We start from the raw sequence: 18,091 nt of genomic DNA, 5'->3' as shown, positions 1-18,091 counted from the left end.
TGGCTGAAGCATTTGGACACGTCCTCCCCAATCACAACAAAACGGGCAGGCCTGCGCGCCCAGCCCCCGCTGAGCGGGACGGCCCCTCGCCAAGTGTCCCGCGTGTGCCACGGGCCTCCGCTCGTCTGCCAAGCGCAGCCAACTGCCAGGGTAGCCGGACGGGCAGCCACGCTCCCTCAGACCAAACTGGCCTCTGTCATCATCGATCTGTTCATCCAGCTCAAAGCCCGCTCCGTCTCCTCATCCGCTCTCTAATGCCTCTGCAGGGTTTCATTCATTCAACCATTTAATTTATTTATTTATTTATTCATTCATTCATGCATTCATTCATTGTAGGCTTGGCAGGCAGTTTGCATTTTCATAAAAATGCAAAAAAAAAATGTCCTGCTCCGATGTATGCTCCTAGTCAGCTACTCAGAGAACAGTCTGGAATGCCTCTAAAGATAATAACAAATTAAAAGTTAATAAGTTGTTAATGATTTGTTTTTGACCAGGCTTTCCTTACACATCCAAGCTGACTACTGTTTCAGTTTGCATATTTTTAAATCACTACGCATTATCCATTTGCATCAATTTCATTAATTTATCTGATTATGTTTTCAGCGTAGCATTTACCACCATCAGTTTTCTACTTTTACCTACATGACCACACGTAATATGTAAATGCATATGTCTAGGGAAAGGGTGTCTGATCTGAAAAGGCCCATGTGGACGCAGGGTTTTGTTTAAGCTCAGCACTACAGCACCTGATTCAACTAATGAACTAACCATGGTCTTCAAATCAAGACGTTAATGAGTAGAATCATGTGTCTTTGTGCTGGGCTAAAACAAAAACCTGCACCCACATCAGCCCTTTTTTAAGGTGAGATTGGACAGGCCTGCTCTAGGGTGTCGATATGACAGCCAATCAGCAGCAAGGCCTGGCAGCACAGATATCAGACGGCGGTTGGGAGAGAAGGGCAGGCATTCTGACTGCTCAGGTGGAATACTGTACATGCCTCAGCCCAGTCCTACTGCTGCGTATTTTTATAAGGGGAAAAAAAGCAGGCAGAATACTGAGCTGCTCAGTATTCTTCTCATGACTGATGGCAAATCTTTATCCTCTCTCACAAAAGCAGACTTTTCAGAAAGCTTTTGAATTTACGTACACACACAATATACTGTGCATTCAAAGACGAAAGGAAAAAAGATGCACGGGCACATGCATACATACGCATGTACACACACACGAATACCTGTATCTGAAAACCTGAACCTTTAGATGTGTGCAAAAACACGAAAGAAATCAAGGCAAAACGTTAATGCTTGGTGAATTAATTCTCAGGATATTTAATTAATGCAATGAGAGTAATTGGTGATAATTATGTGATAACACCAAATAAAATCTGCTTATAAATGTGCTTGTTGCCTTTTCCACATATTCTGTTATGTGCTGCTTCCCCTGAACTCATTGTGTAATGCTAGTTCAGACTGCTGCTCTATGCACACAACCTCATTCTGCAGTCTCCTACAGAACATGGCCAATAACCTGTCTCTGTTTGCACAGTTCTGCCCTTCCTGGGCCCTGGCAAATTTAAATAGACAATAAACAGGTACTTTAAAGGCAAAACTATGTCTCAACATACCTGAACCAATGTATTATTTGACTACCTGCCGTACTATTGATCTGACCACCAAGGCATCAAGGCAGTTTTTTAGGAGGGATGTTGTGAATTCATTAAAATACTATGGAAATTAGACTTATACAGAAACACATGATATAAAATCTGATTCAGTCTCATTCCTGTTTTCCTGCCAGTTATTCTGTAGGGAAGAGAAGTGTGTGGTTCACTCAGTCAGCCAAGCTACAGAAATAATGGGCACAAGCTGGTACAGCAAGGAGGCATGTTCATGTAGTCCACTGTGAGCTGCATACCTCAATTACATCTCACCCCAATTCAAAGAAATGACCAGTCGAAATAAATTGCCGGGCTGGGAGAGGGGTAAAAAGAGTCTCTACTGTATGTGGCAACATGGCATAGCCAGAGTGGGCATTATACATAAAACATTTATTATTTTTGCCAATATCATTACTGTCAGCAATATTGTTAAAAGATGTGTTTTTTTTTTACTATTTAACACACACACACACGCACACACATACTCATTCATGCATGAATGCACACACATACACAGACACATGCACATGCACACACACAGACACACCACCACACACATATGCACTCACACACACACACACACATACTCATGCATGCATGCATGCACACACATACACAGACACATGCACACACACAGACACACCACCACACACATATGCACACACACACACATACACACATTGAAGTGATTAAAATATTCTTTAAAACCTAAATACTAAATCATTCCCAGACATTCATGTACTGTATATGCACTCATATACACAGACATTTCAATAGGATTTTATGATGTATTGGTACTTATTTATATGGTATTGAAGTAATGTACATATGGAAATCTACATCAGTTCTAATTATTCCTATCCACTGTCAACTGTAGTAGTGTGCCTGCTCAGTAATTCCTTGATAAAATTAAGCCTCAAATGTGTGTTCACCCACCTTCTTTACCACGACATCACAAATCAATTCTTTGTCATCTACTGTGTGTGCACCTGTGGGGCCACGGTAATTGGATGAACTTAGGAGCTGTTTGTCAATTTCACAGTTTCACTGCCTGAAGAATCATCTCCTGTATTCAGAGCCTATTGACTTTAATTGAAGTGCCTGTGACTTTGTGAACATGCACGTTTCTCTGGCAGATGTGACACAATAGCTCTGCGTGTGAACAGGGGCAAACTTAACCCCCCCACAAAACTGTAATTTCACCTAATATCTAATCATGCTTTCACAGTGCAGGAGTTTTTCTAAGATTAGAACCACTGACAATTTATTAAGTCTAAAGAACAGTCTGGAAGAGCAGACAATACTGGCGATAATTTAGTGTGCTAATAAACGGACGCAAGTTGTGTTCTTTCTGACCTTTTATCACCATCTTAACAGGAAAAGAAAAGCACATGGAACAACAGCTCATAATCAGACTTTAACATTTTATCTCTCTAAATGCAGCTCATTGATATTGCTCTGTGGATGAGTCCCATGAATATCCTTATAAAAGTGTTATAATGTCACATATTGCTTTGGGGTCTACTTCTGACTGGAGGGAAGTGCAATTCATGTAAACCATCTCTTGCATAGTCAGCCAAACCTTGCTAAAGCATTTTTCTCCGCCTTCTGAAAAATCTATCTTGAACTTACTTTGGCAACCCTTTTCTTCCATCTCTACTCCACCTACCCTTCCATTAAGTATGTTGTCCAGAGGTCTCCAATCTTATCTGAAAAGGGCTGGTGGTGTGGGTTCAGGTTTTGATTTATCCCAGAGCAAAGACACTTGATTCTACTTCATTGACGACCATGATAGTTAAGTCAGGTGTTATAGTGCTTTTTCGGATAAGATTTGGCACCCCTAAGGTGGTCTATGGGAGGGAGGAGGGGGCAACAACCTCATCCAACTTCAAAGCCAGAAATGTACCTCAACATATCAAGATCTATTAATGCACATTGTTACTCTGAATGCATTCCATGGTCTGGATTTAGTTAACGTAAATGTTCACAGTTCATAAGGTGTTCTGCAAAAAAAGTTTTGAGGTTAAAGTTTTGCTCATAACCTTGAATTCATGTGACATTCATCGTGTAGGTTCTCCATGTCATCTATTCGTGCAGCGGCTAATTGTGGCATTAGCCTGCGGTTGGCGTTGCTGATTGATTATAGGTTCCTTGATTGTAAGACAACAGGCAGCCTGCGATATGCATGTATTTGATTGATTGTGTATGAATAGGAATGAGTGTTTGCATAAATTACTGATTATGGGCTGTTCCGTGCACTTCACGTCAGGTCGCATTAATGAACTGCTGCTACAGCAGGAAAGGACTTGAAAGCCCATTATACAATTTCTAATATGCATATATATTTATAGACACAAAAACATACACCAACTAGACTCCTGGAAATCTTTTAAATCTAAGTGATGCTGTAGGAAATGTAGCTTCATGCAGCTTTTGTAAAGAGGTCATCAAAAATAGCTCTACGTTGGTTTGGTAAAGAGGTCAACAGAGATTTTAAGAATAAATGTACATTAGTTGCACAGCATTGCCTTTTATTGCATATTGTTTTCTTACAGCAAATGAAAACAAGTGCATCCCTTTCAATTACTAGAGAAAGCAGAAATACATTGAGAATGTGATTCGCTTCTTTGTTTTACTTCTGTAAATTTTGCTTTCATTGCCTGAAAGAAACATGGCATGATTTGCAGGCAACACTGGGAGAGAAGCATATTAATATAAAACATGGTGCTTGGTATCTACAGGAGTTAATTTCTGCCATGAATGTCAATTATATCCACATGCAATTGATTATAGTTTTCTTCTATAGCAGGAAGTAACCTTTCTTGCAGTAAGCACACTGCCTGATTTTGAGGACCAAGAGCATGAAATTTTATCATTGTTCTCAGGAGAGAATAAAAATCATTAACTTAAAGGCTTACTATTTATTGCATTAAAATGAGTTTCCTTGGCTAACTGCAGTATATCTTTCCTTAAATTATGACTCAGTGTGTCCTGTGGCAATCATACCCCTTTCTTAGAACCAGGGCTGAAGAGGTTATTTAGTGCTTCACCATTAATTAACAAGACAGAACATTTTTTTTTATTGGATTTAGAAGTGTAGCGAACCAACAGTCCCGAAGACCCGTTTACAGCGTCCCCGGCCATGAGATCAAAAGTGAAGTGGGCACCACGGGTGGGAGCTGTCCAGTGCTGAACCAGCGAGACAGCCACAGCCACCGGGCTCGCCGCCCGTCCGTCTGTCCGCGACTGCATGGCCAGTGAAAGGAACCGCGCAACAGAGATATCGGTTGCTCACGATGTGGTTTCAGTTCGCTTCGCCGTTTTACAACGGCCGCAAATCCGGAAATATGTAGCGTTTGCATTTCGCAAAAGAGGCATCGTTATCATGTATTATCTTATATAGGCTACTTGTTGTGCTGTTTCCTCCGTTTCACTCCAGATCGTTCGACGACAATGTGTGCCAAAGTATATATTTATGATAAGGAGCAAGATAACACCCATACTTTTACGTTATAAATATGCATGGAATTTGGTTGTTGTTAACTTAACCACGTTGATATTCCAATCTTATGTAACAAAAAAAACAAAATAAAAATAAAAAATTCTAAATTAATTGAATTGTAGTCTTACATTTTTCTAATACCAAGAAACCAAAGTTGGCCTAAGTATGTGTCACTCATATTCCTACGGAAGACACTTTTAAATCGCAGGTTTTTTTTCTTTTTACCCGAGTCCTTCAAGATAAATGCCACCATTTAATCTTTTGTGATTCTCTAAACTGTTCAGCAAATGGAATTTTGACCATTTCACGTTGTTTTCTTTGCTTCTACCGTCAGTGATAGCCTGTGGGGTTCAGTGATCCGGTCACCATTTCTTCTGCCTTAAAATACTGAACTTTTCTGCTGGTGTATTGTGTCAGCTCTTTGATTCATTCCTCTGGATGAAATGTCACAAGATGAGCTGTGAAGTGCCCCATGCAATAGGCCTACAGTCATTCCGTGGAAGCTAAAGGGTAATGGTTAACAGATCAAGTTCCATCCCTGTGTGTGGGAGGTGTGTGTGTGTGTGAGAGAGAGAGAGAGAGAGAGAGAGAGAGAGAGAGAGAGAGGTGTGTGTGCGTGCGTGTGTGAGAGAGAGAGTGTGTTTGTGTGTGTGCGTGTGTGTATGTGAGGTGTGTGTAGGTGTGTGTGTGTGTGTGTGTGTGGGTGCTCCACTATAGCAATTGGCCTGTTTTTTGTTCTATACTGCAACACAGCATTTCAACACCACTTCCTTTGCAAATGCCATCATTAATGTAGCAAATTATTCCAGAATTTTAAACTTTTTTTCTGTGTGTTTTGTTGCAACATTAAAATGTATTCTATTATCTGTGTACTCCAATTAAATGAGTGCTACTGAGAGAGAGAGAGAGAGAGAGAGAGAGAATGAGAGAAAAAGAGGGAGCGAGAGAGCACCCTGGGAACCATTAGTGCAAAGGCAACAGTATAATACACCATCCAATCCTCAGGAGGACTCTGGAGATCCACATGTGAAACTGTGAGGACGGAGCACTGAAGAAGAGACAGGTGAGGCCCTATATCATTGTGCTGGGGACAACTCCACACCAAACTCCACCTTACCGAGGTGCCCCAGCTTCGCATTTCAAATGACAACAGCCAACATTTGTGCCTTACCATCCATCCTTTTACGTGCTATGAAATGTTATATTGTAAAATGTGCGATTGCAGGAGCTAGCTAATCTGCCTTGAACAAGCAGTCGAGGCGGAGCAACACATAGCAAGATATTGAAATCATTCAGTGTCGTTTATCTTGTCCTGAATAATGTGTCCATTCTTTTTTTCTTCAAAAAATAATTTAAAATGAATGCTATTTTTACAGTTCTAGCCATCTGTAAGGGATTTTAATTTTCAGACAGTTTTCCCAAGGTCCTGTTTTTTACTTCGAGAGACAAGTTATTACTTGAGTGCTCAAGAGAGGGAATTGGAGGCCCATGAAGACGTGATAAAAATAGTCCTTATATAATATTTGGGAATTCATTCAGCTGAGAACAATACTCTCAGACTCTCTGCAGACGATTTCCTGTTTTTGAATTTCTTGGCTTGTCCATCAGAAACAAGCTTCCTGCAGCTGTCTCAAGCATGTAAAGAGATGCCAGTCGATAAAAAATAATCGCAGAAATCAAATTAATTGGCTCAACGGAAACAAAATGAAACATAGGATGTTCATCTGTGCAATAATTGCTCCGCCTCATCACCTTTACACCTGCGAGACGTACATTCCGAAGAGCAAAATAACGGACTCTCAGGCACAGGATTGATGATTGCGGTGCGCTGCCCCAAATTCTAAATTAGTGAAATGTTCTTATCTGGATTCCCCCCTCCATTTGAACAGCGGTGTTTAATAGGCACTAAAAAATGTAATAAGTTTCACAAGTTCCCCAATGTTAAAGCTATTATTTTATATCAATGCAAATTTACACTGTAGGAATTAGCGTCTTACGTTGAAGTATTCTCATCCAGAATTATGTAGCAGAATCGCTATGCATGAACACATATTGTGATAAGCTGTACAGTTACAGTTTTACATTTAGTCATGAAGGTACAACCCATTTATCGTGTGTCTTAGTTTGTGAAGATCAGACCCTTGAATACAGGAATCAGGTCTGTAAGACTGGGGAACAGAATGATGTGAGGGGTTTTGCTTCTAATATGCAATTTTTAAGAGGCATAAAAAATCATTAAATGAAATAAAGTATATTGATGATATTATGCGTGCCACACGACATAAATGGTGTTTATTATAATTTGTTTCACAGCTACCTTCCTGTGAGCATGAGCCTGGCCTGCAGTTTGTGAATATTTTTCATGGTAAAGGTGCTATGTATCTCTAAATCAGAAACCAAGCTGGTTCTTACCTGCTGATTGTAAGAAATTAAGATATGTTGCTTGGCATTGTTCTTCAATAAACAGCAGCCGTATCCAAGCACCAGCAGGCCATTGGGACCCAATTATCTTTCTATCTGATGACAATATAAACAGTGCCCCTCCTCCGTCCTCCTAAGCGCCATCACATTCATGTCTACTCATTTTCCCACTTCCATGAGCATTTGATGGTTTATTTCATTAAGCTCATATCTCTATGAGATATCTTACAAGGAGAGAACTCAGTAAATTATACAGATCCCCCAATGCCTGAAATGTGATTTTCTCTCTCTGTCTTTCTATCTCTCTCTCTCTCTCGCACACACACACACACACACACACACACACACACGCATTCTTGAATCTGACTTTCATCCATCTCCACTTTGACGGATCTGATCATGTACAAGGTAGAGGCAGGACACACAGATGTTTATCTGCAAGTCCAGTCAGGCAGTACTCAGGAAACCATGAAATATCCTGGACTCTCATCTGACAACACACTCAGGTATTGAGTCTACTTCTGTAACAGATCTGTTACTAAAGCAAGAGGGCTTTGAGAAGTCTCAATAGCAACACTGTCTTCCAGAAAGCTGAATCTGAACCTTGCAAGAAATTGAGTTCCCCCTGGATCGAGCATGGCACAAAATGAATTTGCAAAAGGGAGAATATTTTTCACACTTGGATTAATTCATCATTTTCAAAGGTTTTGCTTCAGATAGGCAGATCATGTCTTCTGTCATGCTACTGATTATGAATGGGGAGCTATCCCAAGAGACTGTTTCCCCTTATTTCCATCTGCACATTTTTAAGCTAACCTGTGCAAAAAGGGCCTTGCACCCCACAGGTAGAATCAGCAGAGAGTTCAGAATTAGCCAGAGGAAAGGGACATGATGATTGGCTCGCGCATCACCTTGGAGACCGTGTGCGATTGTTAATTGAGCTGTCAGTTGGAACATTGAAAGAGAGAAGGAAAACAAATATCTCATCTGCACGGGGCAGCACACCGGGTCATACTGCCATTAATTCCCTTCATCAGCGCTGATGTGACGGAGAAAGGTTTTCCTTCTTTCAACAACTACTCCAGCTCACATGTGAAATGCACGTCACAGTGCTGGAAGTATAAAATTAACAATTGCCAATGAATTTAATAAAAAGTGTTTTTTTTTTTTTTGTTTTTTTTTTTTAACTGTGGCTGCTGAGTGGCTAAATTAAAGTAATTGTGGAATTGTGCGAGGAGTCGATGATGGTAAATCAACGATGTTCTTCTGAAGAAGTAGCACGTAGAGGCAGAAATGACTTCCAATGTGGGGAAGCGTTGTGGAATGATCAAAAGCAAGCATACAGGGCCTTACTGCAGTCAGGGAACGCTGTACGCACTGCTTTCTTGAAGGCTTGGCACACAACTAAGACCGTTTGATGTTCGTTCATTGCCTTCACAATGATTATGGCATTTCAGCTCAACTGAACACGGGCCTTTAAGTCGGTTACGTACGCGCTCTATAATGTACTCGCTCTATAATGACTACTCTCCATTCTGCAGTAAATTGAAAATTACATTAAACGACTGATTTTGTAGTTCATATTGAGTTCATATAATTTATAAAGCAAAATAATGAGTTGTTTTAATGACCAGCACAGAAAATGTGATGTTTTTTTTTCAGTTTGAGTATGTCTGAATATGAGTATGTTTTACTGTTATCATTGAAACACTGTCTTTTTTCTTCCCTATTAAGGAATCTTGAAAGATGAAACGACACCAGAAGCTTAGGGCAGAGGTGTCTACTCAGTCAGAACAGGTGGTACTGTATAGGAGGGGGTTCAAAGTTACCTGCACACAGCTTGAGACAATGGGGGGTTGGGGTGGGGCGGAGTAGTGGCTGGGGGGGGGGGGGTGACTGGATGGGGTGGGGGGGGCACAGGACCGCAAACACACATCATGCAGATGGTGTCCCCTCCCCCCCCCGTTGACGGCTGCTTATCCCCGGTGTGATACAACAGACTGTCACCTTTCCTCATAGTGAAGACAGTGACATACTGTGTGCTTTATGGTCTTACTGAACCATACGGTTTAATCAAAGGCCACCCTAGGATGTTAACGCATATGAAGATCATTCCAAAGAGAAATTGGTAATGTATTAAAATATAAAATAATTTAATATTGTTTGATTTGTTTAATATTTAACATTTTGTTATACTGAACTGACCATTTCATTCAACCATTTTCCTACAAGCGGAACATAAGCATGGTATGTATTCTTATGTTTGGCTTTCAGGAAAAAAAAAGCTAATGCAGTACTGTATCCCACTTTAAAAAAAATCTAAATATCATAAAGCTTTTGATTTATTTAACGTTAAATCAGAGAATGCTCTGAGTTGAGCAAACTATCAGAAAAACAAAATACAGACATAGCTTACAAATACAGAAGGACATTGTGTAATAGTGTACTGACTATTTCATTCAGTGCATCCCTAAGCAAACACGCTGGGGCCGCTTAATGAAGTTTAAAACTGGCAAATAAATGAGTCAAAGTGCTTTGGTCAGGACCTATAGATTTTAAAAAATCTTTGATTTATGTCCTCTTAGCCATAGCAATTCAAGAGCCAACAGTTAGGCCTAACCCCTGCCAGATAATTGTTCATCAGTTCTTGTCTTTTATTACAAGTTGAATAGTTTTTTTTTTTTTTTTTTTAAACAACGATCTGCTTGGAAAGCTCAACTCCCATGACACACTCCAGACAAAATGATTATTCTCTTGCCTCCTACTCTTCACAAAAAGGAGGCTTGAAAACAAATTAATTGTGCGCACAAAAGCATGTTAGCATGTCTTTCTGAAAACAACTGCATTCTTTGTCACCGAGGTGCCAATGATCTCAGTTAGTGATACAGCCTGATGCCTTTGGAAGATGTTTACCAAAAAGGCATTGCATAGAATTTCTTCCTCTTAGTTTTCCAGTAATAGGTCTCTCTGAGACCTTGCTGACAAACAATAATGCCTATTCTTTCAACATAATAGGATACGCTCATTTGCCAAGTTATAGGAAAGAAAGACTGGTTATCTCTCCTCTTCATTAATGAAGACCTAAACTTTAGGGAGTGCGTATTACTTGTATTACAGGAAATAAAACTGCAGATTTTTTTTCAAACTTTTAAATTTACAGATCATGCAGAAGAAAAGAAGTCATGGTTTGCACTTTCCATCCACAAAGCATAATCATGGGTCCCACCCCCACTCCCCGCAGTTTCTATGGAAGGAAAATTAGTTTTATTAAGCAAATATATATCTAAAAGAAAAAAAAATGTATTAAATAAAAATGAGTATTCTTCCATAACAAGATCTTTTTTTAAAATTCCCTGCCAAGCACTGGAGTTGCAAATAGCGTTGGCAACATAAAATTGTGTTTAAAAAAAAAAAAAAAAATCTTGCTTTTTTTTAAGGGTATTATTATCCTGAAGTGGGAAACAACCATTAGTAATGGTTTGAGGGTTCCAGAGAGCTCCATTTTATTCTGAAGCCTGGCTCTGCGAGCTGTTGGCAGGCCGTCCCTGAGCTGGCTCGTTGTTTTCGTAGAGAACTTCGACAGACAGCATAGCGGTTTGCGGTTTGTTTTGTTGTTATTTATCCATGCAGTCAGTCCTTGTGAGTTAGTGTTCTCAGCAACTAAATTCCCTACATTAGACTGAGGTAAATTGCGGCAGGACAGGTTGTTTCTCTGAAAATAATAATCCACAGTCGCTGCCTTTGCTCCAGGTGCTGTTGAACCAGTCATGTTATAGGTGGAGGGGCATGAGCAACTACCAATACAATTTCCCCAACTACACACACACACACACACATGCATGCACGCACATGCACACGCACTTACAAACACGAACATTCAAACATGCACACACACATACAAGTTAACATATGCACACGCACACACATGCACACACGCACACACACAAATGCACATACATGCATGCACCTACATGTGCACACACACACACACACACATGCATAGACATACATTCATACACACACACACACACATATATGCATGTACAGGCACAAGCACACAAGCACAGACACACACACATGCATGCACGCACATGCACACGCACTTACAAACACGAACATTCAAACATGCACACACACATACAAGTTAACATATGCACACGCACACACATGCACACACACAAATGCACATACATGCATGCACCTACATGTGCACACACACACACACATGCATAGACATACATTCATACACACACACACACACACACACTCACTCATGCACACACATACACATGTGTGCACTGCCTTCTATTTTGCCAGCTGCCATAGCACACTTTCATCTTATAGTACTGATAAGTCAGCTAGAGATAAAACACTGAGCCATAATATTGCTTTGATACTTTTGGTTTGACATTGATTTGAGTGTCTAGCTTTGTATTTCACAAGATTTCTTCACAGCAGCTTTGTCACTTAATTAAGAAACCATAAAGCAGCCTGCCAACGGCAGATATATTAAAAATCGCAACATTGCTATTGAGCATTCAGATAAGTCTCAGATGTCATTCATCATGTAAAGATCAACTAAGAGGGGATCGTTTGGTCAAGCTAAAAAACAAGGAGTGGTATGTGAGGAAGCTTCAAATGAGGATGCACATAGCCTGAAACAGATGCCATCGTATCCAGTTTCCCTAGTATAATGGTAAACGGACTGCATTTATATAGTGCTTTCATCCAAAGCGCTTTACAATTGATGCCTCTCACATCACACACACTCACACACCAATGGTGAAAGGCTGCCATGCAAGGTACCAATCAGCTCGTTGGGAGCAATTAGGGGTTAGGTGTCTTGCTCAGGGCAGGGGATCGAACCGGCAACCCTCCGACTGCCAGACAATTGTTCTTACCTCCTGAGCTATGTTGCCCCACTAGAGTGAGTGTCTAAAGAACAGTGAGTGTCTACAGAAAGTCTGACTCAGAGAGTAGTAAAATAAGGATTTATGCTACATGTTGTTTTCTCAACATGACATTTCACACCAGCATAGCGTCAAAAACAAAAAAAAACACGAATGCATTTAATTGCATCTAGACCGGTAATGGCCTGGCTGAACCATGTCTTTCCACAGCATGTGATTCTCTCAGAGCCACGGTAAACGTGTGCAAGTCTTCGCACAAGAATAAATACAGTAACGGAAGAATCCCAAGCGAGCCGGTGCTCATTATATATTTGACATTAACGTCTGACACGCTCCCACAAGACTCACCAACATGCATATCTGCAGTTTTAATTAGCACGGATTCTGAGCTGATTGATTGCCTTAGTTATTGTGTAGCTCCTAACCATTAAAAAAAAATAAGATCCTGGTACTAGTAGCCAGAAATAACCAGTAGCTAGCTCAGCAAAGAGGTCTCATAACCATGTCACAAAAACAATAGCATGAAGCCTGACCTCAAAGTGGATAATCCACTGAAAACCTCTTGTCTCAGCTGCCAATAAAGGTCATTTTACACCACCCAGAGGCCCTTGATCTACCTTCTCAATAATTGCCAAATAACGGCTTTCCTGCAGCTCAGCTCTATTTTGGGACAAACATTTCTCCCAGTTGTGTTGGAAGCTTTGATATAATTGGTTATATCAGCAGTTGGCAGTTCTGGCCCTGAGGTCCCACTGCGTTGGTGATTTTTATCCTCACTGCGCACAAAAAGTAATTAGACATGACTGAGCCAAAGCTGTAAATTGAATGCTTGGATTCTCTTCGTGAAAATGTGTTGCCGTTGGAGAATTTTTTTTTTTTTTTTTTTTTAAGAAATTGTGAAAGTTCAGGCGTTCATCGAACTTTCCCTCACCAGACGACTGCACCTGGTGGTGGTGTTAGATCAGACCACATTGCACCCTGTTATCAAACACACATTTTAAAAGCAGAGAACCCCTTCGCACCTGAATCATCCCATGTAATTCAGACACCACAGCCATGCGTCAAACTGACCTGTCCTTCTGTAATAAATCCGAGATTCAGAAAAAAATAAAAAGTTATCGTCATTGTGAGAAACAATTCCTGGCAGAAGCAATGCATGAAGCCACTACTCTATGTCAGTAAGAAGCATATTCTCATTATATTATGAAAATACTACAGCATATCAGTGCTATTATTAAGAGAATTATGCTTATATTTGCTGAGATACAGCATATGCATTTATTTTGAAATAACTATCCTTAGTTTGTTCTATTACTTTCGGGTAAAACATATGGAAGTATATTCCTTGCCAAGAAAATTTAAAAAGAAGGGCTGCAAAACAAAGAAGATGGCAGTACTCAGTATGCATACAGTCATGGATTATGATTTGTCAAAGCGGCCTAAGTCCCTGAATTATGAAATATCATTACACTATATGGCATTAGCACAATCAGTGCAATCGAATGAACTACAAGACATCGTTAAAAAATCCTTAAAAGAATGTCATTTAGACTCATTAAGAGGCCTAATTACTGCAGACGGGAATGATCTTCTTAATCTTACAGCCCAGCACCTGAGTATGATTAAATGATCATCGAAAGATCCGCACTTCTGCATTCCATACCAAATAGCCCGACGCCACCCGTTCAGAAAAAAGAAAAAGAAAATCACCCTTTTTCTCCTCTATCCGTTGCTTAACTTTAACCTCGAGGGGGTGCGATGGCATCCTAATAATAGAGCTTACGGAAAGGCACTGGGGGACACACTCCATAAGTCCACTGAAACACATAAAATAAATAGAAGTGGTATAGCCGGAGAGAAATAGACGCAGCACTGTAAGCCATAATGTGCGCTGGACCGTGAGTGGGGAAAAAAAGGACAGTAATGGAAATATTCCCAAAAATCGCTGCGGAATTCAGACGACGCGCAGCCAGAAAAGGACGATGCGCCGGACAACGCCACCTCTGCCTCCCGGGAAGAATTGTCAGCCCGTGTTTGGGCGTCTTGTGACAAAGCAACTGTTTGGCCGCGTGAGTGTGCCAGTGCAGCCGCGCTAATGAGCCGCGCCTCGCTTCCACACCGCACACGGTAATGTTTACGGCTGTACCGGTGAACGCGCAAGCACCGTAGCAGAAAGAAGACATTAGGAACTGTCCCACTGTTGTCATGACAGTTCGGTTGAGTGATAGCTGCACGGCGATCATCAGTAACAGAACTTACTCCAGGCCGGCACTGCTGGGAGGCGCATTCTGCTAAGGCACTGATGCCATGTGCGGATGGGCTCCATGTCCTGATACTCAATATGCAGTGGGCCAGCCCTGGCTATGGTCAGTAGCCCCACAGGACGACACATAATCAGCCATAGTGTAATTGAGAGGGAAGGTCTCAGCTGGTGGGGATGACCACAACATCTCACTGCTCACCAGCACCCCTCACTGGACAATCAAGCACTTGCAGTTTGCTTGCTCAGGCCGCACATGAAATATCTTCCTCCGAATGGTGTCCATTCGTGAGCTCAGCCTGTGCATTGTGGTGTGAGCAGAAACAGTGGCTAGTGTGGAATTTTCGAGGAGAGACATGCTCCTGTTTGAACTCTCCTAAATTTATATCAGAGACGGCTACATTGGGAGGGAAAGGGAGAAACTATTTTTAAAGTACTTCCAAAGCTGTCTGAACTGCTCCTGCCCAAAGGGTGCATCAAATTGCATCCCATTTACACAATGTTTACCACAATGACAAAATTTGACCACTGAAATACTCACCTCTATTAAAGATGAATGTCACAGAAATATTTTACCAAGAGCCAAAAGAGTATTCCAAGTGTAAAAAAAGAAAGTTAAAAACTGGTATGATAAAAGGCACATTACCAGTTTCAGACTTTGAACATGATTGGTGTTCATGAGATTACAAGGGTACAACACTGTGATGGAAAGAGAGGCGTAGTACACTATGAGTGGTATGGTCCTCTTGGGGATATGTGGATGACACTGGCACCTGCAACAGAATTAAATCGCCAAGTATTTCGGAAAAAGCCGTTGGTGAGCATGCCAAGGCTCACAGCATGGCGTTCCTGAACTTGTGATCATTTATACTCAGAACAACATTGTTGTGCTGCTAAAAGCCTCATAATAGCACAGTGTTAGTTATCTTAAGCTATCCAAAACTGGTGCCAAGTGTTTGGATGCAGCCTAAACCCCCGGCACTTTGCAAACTTTTTTCCCAGACCGGTTAATTCATTCTTTACCATACGCGACGCGTTTAAAATAAAAATAGATAAAATCTAAAATACACACACATGAGTCATGGAGCAGAATGATCTCCAAGCCTGATGCTCTTTTGATTTATTTTTATAGCAGAGCAGCATGCAATGCTTCTGCCAAGGCCTTGAATTTTATTCTTAAATGTGCATTAAGTTTAAAAAATGCCTTACCAAGGACTAGGAAATTATCGTGATTAAATGAGACATCTGCTTTCCATCACGAGGATTATTACTAATGCTGGATTCTTGGAATGAAAAAAATTCTTCTGTATGTCTGCAAGTTAAAAGGTAGCATGCTTCCAGTGAAAAGGTGGCATGCTTTGAGTGAGAAGGCAGCATGCTTTCAGTGAAAAGGTAGCATGCTCTGGGAGGAATATCTGTAGTAGCAGATTACCTTCCAACTATTGCCGTGGCAATGGACCAGCATTGCTTCAGTATAATCCAAATGTGGAACACATTCCCCCTAAATCTGTATGAGGAGCTTTTGATTCATTTTGTGGAGGAAAGCAGACTAAGAAAACAGTACCTTGGCAGATAGATATGTGAAAATGTTAACATACAGATCAGTTATCATCACAGCTGTTGTGATAGAGAGCCCAGTCATGGACTAAAAGGTTGTAGTGCAGTTCTCTAGAGGATGCTTTGACAACATTAGCACCTGCACCAGTATTAGAAAAAAAATATTTTGGAATGTGATTCTACTAATCCTGCTCTGGCTCACACACAAGATGGTGTCCCAAAGCTTGTGATAAATTCCACAGCCGCCAACACAGGTATATATTCGTACCTTACTACAAAATGGAGTACAAGGTTCCTGGAGCACCACATGATATATGATCAGAGAAAACAATGACCATGGATGACCTCAATCTTAAAGCAATTTCCCATGAAGGTTTAATGTTGAGGTTGTGTTACTGAAATGCACAAAGTGCCAACTGGCCAACTACAATCTAAATGTCCCCTGTGGTATCCATATCAAAGCAAATATCCATAAATTTACATTACAAAATACTCTATGTTGGCTAGTTGGCATTTCTTGTCTCCACTCAAATCTCATAAGCAGTCCAAGTATGGTAATGAGACTTTAATGCAATACAGTCAAGCATGTCTTTGGACTGTGGGTGGAAACCGGAGTACCTGGAGGAAACTACGAAACTCTGGTGTACCAACGGGGTGAACATGCAAACTCCACACAGAAAGGCCGGGCAGATTCAAACCTAGAGCCTTCTTGCGGTAAGGCAACAGTTTTACCCACTGCACCACCGCGCCGTCCATGTGGTAATGTGAAAAGGTTAAAATGCAGTCAGAGAGGAAGGAAATCACACAAATCAGAGGTGAGAAGATTGATTCCAGGCCGATGGAAACCATGGTCTAGACTGCATAGAGGACGCCTTAATGAAAAACATCAGGAGATGTATGATGTCTCTCAGTCTATCCCACTGCCGGCTGTGTTCTGTGTACCTTCAAATCACCTGAAAATGCATTGTGCTGGATTCAAAGCAACATTTGCCCTCAGAATTTTCTAAATTAAAGTAAGACAATGTTTTACTTTTTAATTAAATGAGGAAAGGTAATTTTTTTTCAAAAACCGCACTTTCTTAATTAATTTCGGAGATCGCTACACTTGTTAAACTTCCTTTGTGAAGAAAAAAAACTGTTAATTGAGAGTCAGAGTTAGGCACAGATGTTGAATGAGTCCAGACCACCGTGTAATTGAAGCAATAATACTTTTATTGTCGGTGATGAGCTTTGGACTCTCTTCTGATTGATGTTAGTCTCACGCCCGAGTCCCCTCCCCTCCCCTCCGCTCTGCCCCACTGGCTACAACACAGCAAAGTCAGGGGGTAGTTGGTGGATAACTTTGAGAGGGGGGTGGGGGTGTGTTGTATACTACAAAGCGAGATTATGGGCTTCGCGAACTAACTTAAGTTTAACCCTGGGTTTTCCGTATCATGACACTGACTCGCTTTTAATCAGGGTGCATCGCCATGGTAACTTACGCTGCATGGGAAGCCTTCTCCGGGGCAGGTTATATTCAGGCTCATTGATTGAAATGTATAAACGCACCGCCCCTTTGACTAGTCAACTTTGGAAAAGGGCATCTCCGTTCCAGGAGGGTCTCAGTCTTTTCACAGGGCGAGAGTAATTTAGAGACAGATAAAATCCGCTGGCTTTCCCTGCGGATGCTCTATAGGAAATTTAAAGATTCTCAACGGAGGGAATACAATACATCTCAACAAAAGCACGTTTCCGACGTACAAAAATGCCAAGTTTCATGGGACAGTGTCCCGTAATTCTTGAT

This window comes from Anguilla anguilla, chromosome 12 (genome assembly GCF_013347855.1).
Source record: "Anguilla anguilla isolate fAngAng1 chromosome 12, fAngAng1.pri, whole genome shotgun sequence".
NCBI classification, from domain to species: domain Eukaryota; kingdom Metazoa; phylum Chordata; class Actinopteri; order Anguilliformes; family Anguillidae; genus Anguilla; species Anguilla anguilla.
The sequence above is the reverse complement of the archived record's forward strand: the minus strand, read 5'-3'. Positions refer to the sequence as shown.